General features: G+C 41.0%; 1 long non-coding RNA gene and 1 pseudogene across 5 annotated transcripts; both read right to left on the bottom strand.

Moving 5' to 3' along the window:
- Positions 1 to 482: 482 nt before the first annotated feature.
- Positions 483 to 1,441, bottom strand: LOC144582219 (dolichyl pyrophosphate Man9GlcNAc2 alpha-1,3-glucosyltransferase pseudogene; annotated as a pseudogene). Its single transcript, XR_013534620.1, has one exon. The product of XR_013534620.1 is annotated as a dolichyl pyrophosphate Man9GlcNAc2 alpha-1,3-glucosyltransferase pseudogene (transcript).
- An 81-nt stretch (positions 1,442 to 1,522) lies between these two features.
- On the bottom strand, positions 1,523 to 9,557 carry LOC103792669 (uncharacterized). Of its 4 annotated transcripts, none has more exons than XR_013534623.1 (4): positions 9,505 to 9,557; positions 9,085 to 9,203; positions 2,899 to 3,017; positions 1,523 to 1,658 (listed from the first exon to the last, which is right to left on the bottom strand). It is a non-coding gene; the product is annotated as an uncharacterized LOC103792669 (long non-coding RNA). The 4 variants fall into 4 exon arrangements; XR_013534621.1 differs by having other exon boundaries at positions 9,406 to 9,557; XR_013534624.1 differs by lacking the exon at positions 2,899 to 3,017 and having other exon boundaries at positions 1,638 to 1,658.
- Between the last annotated feature and the right edge of the window lie 81 nt (positions 9,558 to 9,638).

Raw genomic sequence — 9,638 nt, forward strand, 5'->3', positions numbered from 1 at the left:
CTTAATCCTATCTTCCCCCAATGCTCTGGTCCCTTTAGATACCACTAAGCCTGGGTACATTACAGAGGTTTTGCAGAGTTGAGCCTTGGGTTTTAAAACCTGATATCCTCTGCTAGCTAAGAAGTTAAGAAGAGCTTCTGTAGGCTGGGCGCGGTGGCTTACGCCTGTAATCCCAGCACTTTGGGAGGCCACGGCAGCTGGATCATCTGAGGTCAGGAGTTCAAGACCAGCCTGATCAACGTGGAGAAACCCCATCTCTACTAAAAATACAAAATTAGCCTGGCATGGTGGCACATGCCTGTAATCCCAGCTAGTTGGGAGGCTGAGGCAGTAGCACTGCTTGAACCTGGGAGGCAGAGGTTGCAGTGAGCCGAGACAACACCACTGCACTCCAGCCTGGGCAACAAGAGAGAAACACCATCTCAAAAAAAAAGAAAAAGAAAGAAAAGAAAAAGAAAAAAACAACACGGACACACCTGGAGTAGCTTTAAGGAGCAGGAAGATTATTTATTTATTTATTTTTATTTTTTCAAAAAGACAAAGCTTGCATTTAATAGAACATATCTCCTATGTGATTTTAAAATAACACATATGATGAAAGCTATTTCCAAATAGAAATTCAAAGTACAGAAGTGAAAAACAAACATGAAATCATGTGTAATAGCCTCAAATACATTAAGTCTACTGCTAAACGGCAACTGACTTGTTTTGGTTTAAACAAGCTCTAGTAATTGTACACATTGAGCCTAGATTTCATAATATGCAACCGACTTCATTTCTACATCAGTAAAGGATACTGAAAATGTCCATAGTCTATAAGAATAAGGCCTGGATACAGCAAGATGCGTAATGCATTAGCAATCTTTTTCTTAGTTGAGATTTCTTTTAAACAATAGCTGTACAAAACCACTGCAGGTATGTAAATCAGCAGATCAGCGATTAAAACTGTTGTACGCATGAATAGAGCTTATATGCCTGACTCTTGTATCCATGTGATGTATGAAGAGCAATCCAGTCTGGATTTATAAACTTTGCCGCATAGGCACATAGGAGACTATGATAAGCTGTAAGAGGCGGGTAATCCAATCCCCAATACTGTAAATTGTTATCACTGCTGTTAAAATAACATTATTTGACTGGTAAATTAAAAGATATTTCCTGCCAGTGTCTCTGAGCTTCATAATCACCAAACAGGGAGTTTTCCAGCACCTGAATAAGAATTAAGAGAGACTGTCCACCGTACTGTTAGTCCTATTAAAACCACTATTGTCATCAAGTACCGTTTCTCCATAGTTCTTCAAATTTAGGGAAGGGAAGAAAAACAGCACCAGTGCCAGAGTACTTTTAAAATGTGGTCAGTCACTTCTTTTCTTGTTCAGAGAAATGTTACAACTTCTACAAATGTTATCGATTCTTCGCAATTAGAAGTTTGAGAGGATTTTAATGATGCTTAGTTGCCAAATAGTCAAAAATTGATTATGTCTGTGTAGAAGTAGCCTTTGAGGAGGAAAGAAGAAATGGTGATTGGGAAGGGTGTCCACAGAGGTCTGAAATGCTGTGAATCTTGCTTCTCGATTTGAGTAGCGGTTAGGAGATGTGCTGACCTGCTGTCCTCCAGTCGCTGGAATTCGCGCCTGCAGTGGGTCCCAGGAAGGCACCTGCACCAGGAGCAGGGAGTTTAATAGGCAAGAAAGGAGGAGGAAGAAACAAAGAAGTAGCTCCCCTGTACAGAGAGAGAGGGAGGGGGAGCTCCAAAGCTGAGAGACAGAACCTTGCTTTCAGATAATATCAGCCAGTTATATTTGATGGCTGGAGGAGGCGGTGTTTGATTTGCATAGGGCTCAGGGGATTGGTCTGACCAGACATGTCACTCATGTAGCCCAGGAAAAAAATTGGCCTTAACACCCTAGCCTTTTAATAGGTAAATACAGGGCACCATGATGTTCCACATAACGTGGGGATATGTGGGGGCGGCCATGCTGCTAGGCACATGTGGAGGCAAGGACAAGAGGACAAAGGTGGGAACTGCCATGTTGGGTGAGTTTCTAAAGGCTGACATTTGCATATCAAAGGTTGCTGGCCATGGTCTAACACTCAGGGCTTTTATGCTAGACAAGAGCTGCAAAAAATCTTCCAAGGACCCGTTTTTTCCTCTCTATCTGCCTAAAACAATTTCTTAATAACTTCTACCTCAATACCACCACTTTGGAAGACAGCTAGCTTGGCAGTTTCTTAAAAAGCTAAACATACTACACTATTCAGCAGTCAAGCTTCTAGATATTTACCAAAATAAGTTAAAAACTTACATTACACAAAAATCGTTACACAAATGTTTATAGCAGCTTTATTCATAATGGCCAAACCTTGGAAGCAAGCAAGAAGTCCTTCAAGGAATTAATGGAAATAAAAACTCGGAGCCACAAAGGAAATGAGCACTTGAATGAAAGATTTCTCAGCAAGGCAAATTTACTTCTGCAGAAGGTTGCTGCTTGAGCCTGGTCCCAAGACTATGCTGCTTGGCATGGTCCCAAGAGCATACCAAACAAAGGTGCTGCTTGAGCCTGGTCCCAAGACCATGCTGCTTGGCATGGTCCCAAGAGCATACCAAACAAAGGAGGGAAGGGGTTTTTACTAATGCAGCTGGTCCTTGCTTCTGTGTCTTATCCCCCTTGGCTGGGGTTGGACCACACAATCTAAACTAATCCCAATTGGCTATTTTAAACAAGAGGAGGGATGTGGGTTACCGTGACGGGAAGGGCAGTTTCGGCAGGAAGAGCCGTTGTGGAGGGAGGGGTAGTTTACAGAACAGGTAACCAGGAGTGGGAAAGTACAAGGAAGTTGATCTTAAGAACAAAGTAACAGGAAGTTAACAAGCCAAACCTTTGAAGAGGAACTTACTGTATCTGACAGAGTAAATGGATACACAGTGTGGTGCCCATATGCAATGGAATACAGTATATACTATATTATTCCACACTGTGGGATTCCTACTATATGATATGCTGGCAAAGGCAAAACTATAGGACAGTAAGAAGATTAGTGGTTTCATATAAGAGATATTGTTAAGTAGAGGGGGAAAAAAAAGAAAAATAAATAAAAACAAAAGGATCAGTGGCTGCCAAGGGTTTCTAAGGGAATAGGGGAGAGGGGTGAATAGATGGTACACAGGGGATTTTTCTGTATGATACTCTAACAGTGGATACACGTTATTGTACATTTGTCAAAATCCATAGAACCGTACAATACAAAGGGTAAGCCCTTGCAAACTATGGATTTTAGTTACTAATAATGTATCAACATTGGTTCATTAATTGTAATAAATATACCACATTAATGCAATATGTTAATAATAGGGAACTGGGGTTTGGGGAGAGGGTATTTGGGAACTCTCTATGCTTTCTGATCAATTCTTCTATAAACCTAAAACTGCTCTAAAAAATGCAGTGTATTTAAAACAACAAAACAATGATTTACCACTTTTTATCTTAAGAGACTCAGAAGATGAGCAGTCCTAAATCTTAAATTTTACATTTATAGCACTTATACTCTATAGTTTTATGATTTAAATTTCACAATTAGCTATAAATATTATGGGTCCCCTGAGACAGTAACCTTCCACTCTGACCTTATCCAGCTGAATAACAAACAGAAGCTATTTTTAAGTAAAAGAAGGGCCGGGCATGGTGGCTCATGCCTGTAATCTGAGCACTTTGGGAGGCCCAGACAAGTGGATTGCTTGAGCCTAGGAGTTCAAAGAGACCATCCTGGGCAATATGGCGAAGCCCTGTGTCTACCAAAAAAACATAATAATAATAATAATACAAAACGTAGCTATATGTGGTGGTACATGCCTGTAGTCCTGCTACTTAAGAGGCTGAAGTGCGAGGATCACTTGGGCCCAGGAGGTAGAGGTTGCAATGAGCCAAGTTTGTGCCACTGAACTTCCAGCCTGGGCGACAGAGCAAGACCCTGCCTCAAAAAAAAAAATAAATAAATAAAGTAAAAATAAAAATATAAATAGAAGGAGTTTCATATATTTCCGATTTCCAAAACTGGTTGCATTGCTGCATAACAGTAAGTTGTGTCTTACCAAAAATAACTTAGCACATTCCTATGTGTTGGCCTATACTTGCATTGCTATAAAGAAATACCTAAGGCTGGGTAATTTATAAAGAAAAGATGTTTAATTGGCTCACGGTCTGCAGGCTGTACAGGAAGCCTGGCACCATATTTGGCTTTGCCTATTCTTCACTGTTGTTCAACTGTGTTTGTGTATGTGTCTTTAAATATCCCTTGAAAAGAGAGTTTAGAATAAAGGGCAGTCAGTTGTTGGGGTCCAGCACGTCTGCCGGGGGGCTACCGACCTGCGGGGGTCCCTGAGACTGCCAACGTAGATGTCTCATGCAACCTGAGGGAGAGAGCGCGCGGAAGTGAAAGAAGATAGGAAAGTGAAGTCTGGAGGTCTGAGTGACTTGCAGTCAAACAGCAACTTTATTTTTGTAGGTGACAGCTTTTATACCTTTTTTCTTGTTACATTTACTTTAGCTCAGCAGAATAGAGGGCAAACAGAAAAGGGAACAGAAATCATGTAAAAATAGTTATCAGGGGCTTGTGATAACAGCTCACAAAGCAGTTTTAAGGGGGCTTGTGATAATAGCTTACAAAGCAGTTTAAGAGTTAATCTATGTTTTTCAAAGATACACAGTGCAAACAAACAATGGTTCCCTTAAGGTGGCTTGTTAACTATGTTTTCCATCAGGAGGTAGAGCAAAGGCTCAGCTCCTGAGAAAATATGGGCAGGGGTCTTTGCCCCTCTCAGGCACCTCAATTGGAGCAAGCCTATTGCTCACACAGAGACTAAAGGGGATATGAAGCAGTCAGCACAATGTCCTCATAAACCACAGGCCCTTACTCTGCATTCTGTTTTTGCCTCAGTGGCTTAGCCATTTTTACCTCGACTCAACAGCCCTTGAGAGTAGGGGGAGAGCAGATAGGTCCAGCAGCCAAGATGGGGCGAGTCATGCTAACTGTCTCAAGCCCTTGGTGTGAACACTGCAGTCAGTATCTTGCCCAAAAGATGTACTAAAACACTAGAAATCCATAGAGAATTATCCTCCAACAATTATTTTTTTGAAGATCTTTGAAAACTGGCCAGGCAAGCTGGCTCATGCCTGTAATCCCAGCACTTTGGGAGGCTGAGGCAGGCAGATCACCCAAGGTCAGGAGTTTGAGACCAGCCTAGCCAACATGGTGAAACCCTGTCTCTACTGACAATACCAAAAAAAGAAAAAAATAGCTGGACGTGGTGGCACGTGCCACCTAGCTACTCAGGAGGCTGAGGCAGGGGAATCTCTTGAACCTGAGAAGCGGAGGTTGCAGTGAACTGAGAATATGCCATTGCACTCCAGCCTGGGTGGCTGAGTGAGACTCCGTCTCAAAAAAAAACATTAATTTTTTACAGAACTATTAAAAACAATACTAAAATTCACATGCAACCAAAAAGCTCAAATAGCCAGTATAAGAACAAGAACAAAGCTGGAGGCATCATATTACCTGACTTCAAAATATATTACAAGGCTATAGTAACCAAACAGCATGGTATTTGTATAAAAACTGACACACTGACAAATGAAACAGAATAGAGAACCCAGAAATAAAGCCATACACTTACAGCCAACTGATCTTTAACAAAGCTGAAAAGAGCTTACATTGGGAAAAGGACATCTCCTTCAATCAATGGTGCTGGAAAATTGGATAGCCACATGCAGAAGAATAAAACTGGACCTCTATCTTTCACCATATACAAAAATCAAGTCAAGATGGATTAAAGACTTAAAACACAAGACCCGAAACTACAACAATACTGGACAAAAACCTAGGGAAACCTCTCTTGGACATTGTCTAGGCAAATAATTTATGATTAAGACCTCAAAAGCACATACAACAAAAACAGAAATACACAAATGGGACTTAATTGAACTAAAAAGTTTCTACATAGCAAAAGAATCAGCAGAGCGAAGAGACAACCTGCTGAATGGGAGAAAACATTTGCAAACTATTCATCCAACAGGGCACTAATATCCAGAATACATAAGGAACTCAACTCAACAGGAAAAAACAATCTCTTTAAAAAGTGGGCAAAGTTGGCTGAGCATGGTGGGTGGCTCACACCTTCAATGCTAAGCACTTTGGGAGGCCAAGGTGGAAGAATTCTTTGAGCCCAGTTCAAAACCAATCTGGGCAACATAACAAGATCCTGTCCACTATTTTTTTTTAAATGGGCAAAGAACATGAATAGACGTTTCTCAAAAAAAGACAATCAAATGTCCAACAGATATATGAAAAAATGTTCAACATCACTGTCACAGAAATGCAAAGCAAAACCACAATGAGATATCATCTTAGAGTCAGAATGGCTATGATTAAAAAGACAGAAAACAACAGATGTTGGCAATGATGCAGAGAAAAAGAACTTTTATACACTGTGGGAACATAAACTAGTATAGCCACTATAGAAAACTGTATGGATATTTCTCAAAAAACTAAAATAGAATTACCATTCAATCCAGTAACCCCACTGCTGGCTATCAACCCAAGGGAAAAGAAATCAATATATCAAAGGAATACCTGCATTCACATGTTTATTTCAGCACTGTTCACAATAGAAATATAGAGGATCAACCTCAGTGTCCATCAACAGATGAACAGATAAAGAAAGTAAGGAATATATATACACAATCAAATACTACTTGGCCATTAAAAAGAATAAAATAGGCCAGGTGCCATAGCTCACACCTGTAATCCCAGCACTTACGGAGGCCAAGTCGGGTGGATCACCTGAGGTCGGGAGTTCGAGACCAGCCTGACCAACATGGAGAAAACCCGTCTGTACTAAAAATACAAAATTAGCTGGGCGTGGTGGTGAATGCCTGTAATCCCAGCTACTTGGGAGGCTGAGGCAGGAGAATCATTTGAATCCGGGAGGCAGACGTTGCAGTGTGCCAAGACTGCGCCATCGCACTCCAGCCTGGCAACAAGAGCAAAACTCTGTCTCAAAAAAAAAAAAAAAAAGATGAATGAAATAATGTCATTCATAGCAACATGGGTGGAACTGGAGGTCACTATCTTAAGTAAAATATGCCAGGCACAGAAAGAAAAAATATCACGTTCTCATTTACATGTGGGAGCTAAACAAATTGGACCACATGGAGGTAGAGAATGGAAAGGCAGATGACAAAAACTGGGTAACGATGAAAGTAACAATGAAATCAGTTACTGGAAAAGGAAATATATGAAGGTTTGTAGTCAAAAGGTATTATTTGTTGAAAGAATAAAGACATTTTTAATATATACTTTGTTTTCTGTACTATTAGAAATGTTTTAGAGTATCTTCTCCTATATGAAAGATTACCTTCAAAGAGTTTGAGAAACCATCTGATGTGCATGGAACTACACTGGGTTGCTACTAGGTGAGTCAAACTCTTTTTATGATAGAAGATACCAAGTTGACATGAGCTGACTCAAAGGAACATCAAAATACACACTGTATTAACATTGACAGATTTATTTGTCATGTAAGCAACTGCCAAGTTAATTCTGTCTTTTGTTTCTCAGATTAATGTGAAGGCTCAGTATACCAAGCTGAGTTTTCCAGTGGACAAGTAAGTGGAACTCAGCCACAAGGCTTGTTTAAAGATTTGTTGTGACTCAGAGTTGTGGTATGGTGCTTCTTCCCCTAAATGATGGGGCTTTTTAACATGAAATTCCATAGCGCTATTTCCACGTTGCAAAACAATAGCCTAAAGAGAATCATTTCATACAAAAGAGTAAAATTGTTAATTATCAAATAATACTGTCAACCATTTAGGCATTATTTGTCCAACAGACCCCCACTGAGGGCCTACTCTAGCAAGATGTTTGCTTTAAGGTTTGGCCACCCCCTTCCTGGAGCTCACAAGACAGGCAAAAGAATAATGGACAGTTAGACCATCGAAAGGCTCTGTAAGAAAACAGCCTCATTTGAGTCATGGCACCAAAAAATAAATTAAATAAATAAATAAATAGAAAACAGATAGCTTCGGCTTTCCCTATTTTCATATATATGGACTTTGTAACCTTATATTACTAATTCAAATTATACAGATCCACATGTTATGTTTGTTTTCTGCCTTCCAGATTCTTTTTTTTTTTTTTTTGAGGAGTCTCATTGCGCAGGTTGGAGTGCAGTGGTGCTATCTTAACTCACTGCAACCTCCACCTCCCAGGTTCAAGCGATTCTCCTGCCTAAACCTCCTGAGTAGCTGGGATTACAGGTACGTGCCATCACATCCAGCTAATTTTTGTATTTTTAGTAGAGACGGGTTTTCACCATGCTGGCTAGGCTGGTCTCAAACTCCTGACTTCAAATGTTCTACCCACCTCAACCTCCCAAAGTGCTGGGATTACAGGCGTGAACCACTACTCCCAGCTTCCAGATTCCTTTTGTATTTTTATTTTTTGATAGACTCAGGCAATCCTCCTGCCTGCGTTTGCTGCATAGCTGGGACTATAGGCACAAACCACGAAGTCCATCTGCAAATTCATTTTTAATTCCTGCATTAGAAAAGAAGTGAAAAGGCCAGGTGTGCAGATGGAACCCAGAAGTGGGTGGAACTTCACTGTGATATCACTTGTAGCTTAACAATGGCGTGGGTAATCTCAGAGTAAGCCGGGAGTTAGTTGAAAGGAGTCTTTAGCCAAAACTTTCATAATTTATTCTAGTGGGGGGAAAAAGCAGGCATGTGGGAGGAGGGTGTTAAAAGGAGTAATGGAGGCTCAAAGAGAGAAATAATCCTTGTTTCCCTTTTCTCGTCAAAAGTTTTACTTCAGAGGAAGACTACTGTCTTTTATTCTACCTGAATGGCCAAGTTTCCAAGTTTTTCTCAATCAACATGCAATCCTGTTAATCTAAAATGCTTGAATTTCTTGCTACTCTCTGCTTTACAGGTTTCCATAATCCCCTTTTTTTTTTTTTTTGTACTCTGAAAGGTGGAAGAAAAATAGAACACTTTCACTTTAGAGTTAGAAGACTGATCAAAAACGCACCGACAGCCCAGGTGTCCTGGCTTCCAGTTTAGCGCTGTCCCCGCGCGCCTCCAGGGAACCGCTGAGTGCTCAACAATAGGCGTGGCGCATCCTCAACCTTGGCAGCACAGTGAATCCACCTGCAAAAATTTAAAAACCACCAGGGCCAGAACCTCAGTCCAGGCTGGAAAGTGGGGTGCCCAGGGGGACCCCAGTACTTTTTAAAGCTGCACAGGAGAGTCCCAAGTGCAGCCAAAGGTGGGAAATTACCCACTCAATAAAAATTTCCCCTCTAAATGCGATGTTTCATTTTCAATGTATAACAGTTTTCTGAAATATTACCGTTGTTTTCATCGTATAGGTACATATACATATGCACACACAGATACATGCATGTGTGTATATACTAATTTCAAAAATAATGGCTACGAGAACATTTACACCGCTCGAGTTGGAGTCCGGTCCGTTCCCGAGCGCGGGTTCAACGAAGGGCCGGACTTTCCCAGACTTCACTCCGCCCCTCGACGCCGCGCGACGCTGAGCGTGCGCAAACGCCTTTCCCCGGCGAGCGAGAT

This window comes from Callithrix jacchus, chromosome 4 (assembly GCF_049354715.1).
Source record: "Callithrix jacchus isolate 240 chromosome 4, calJac240_pri, whole genome shotgun sequence".
In the NCBI taxonomy this organism is placed as follows: domain Eukaryota; kingdom Metazoa; phylum Chordata; class Mammalia; order Primates; family Cebidae; genus Callithrix; species Callithrix jacchus.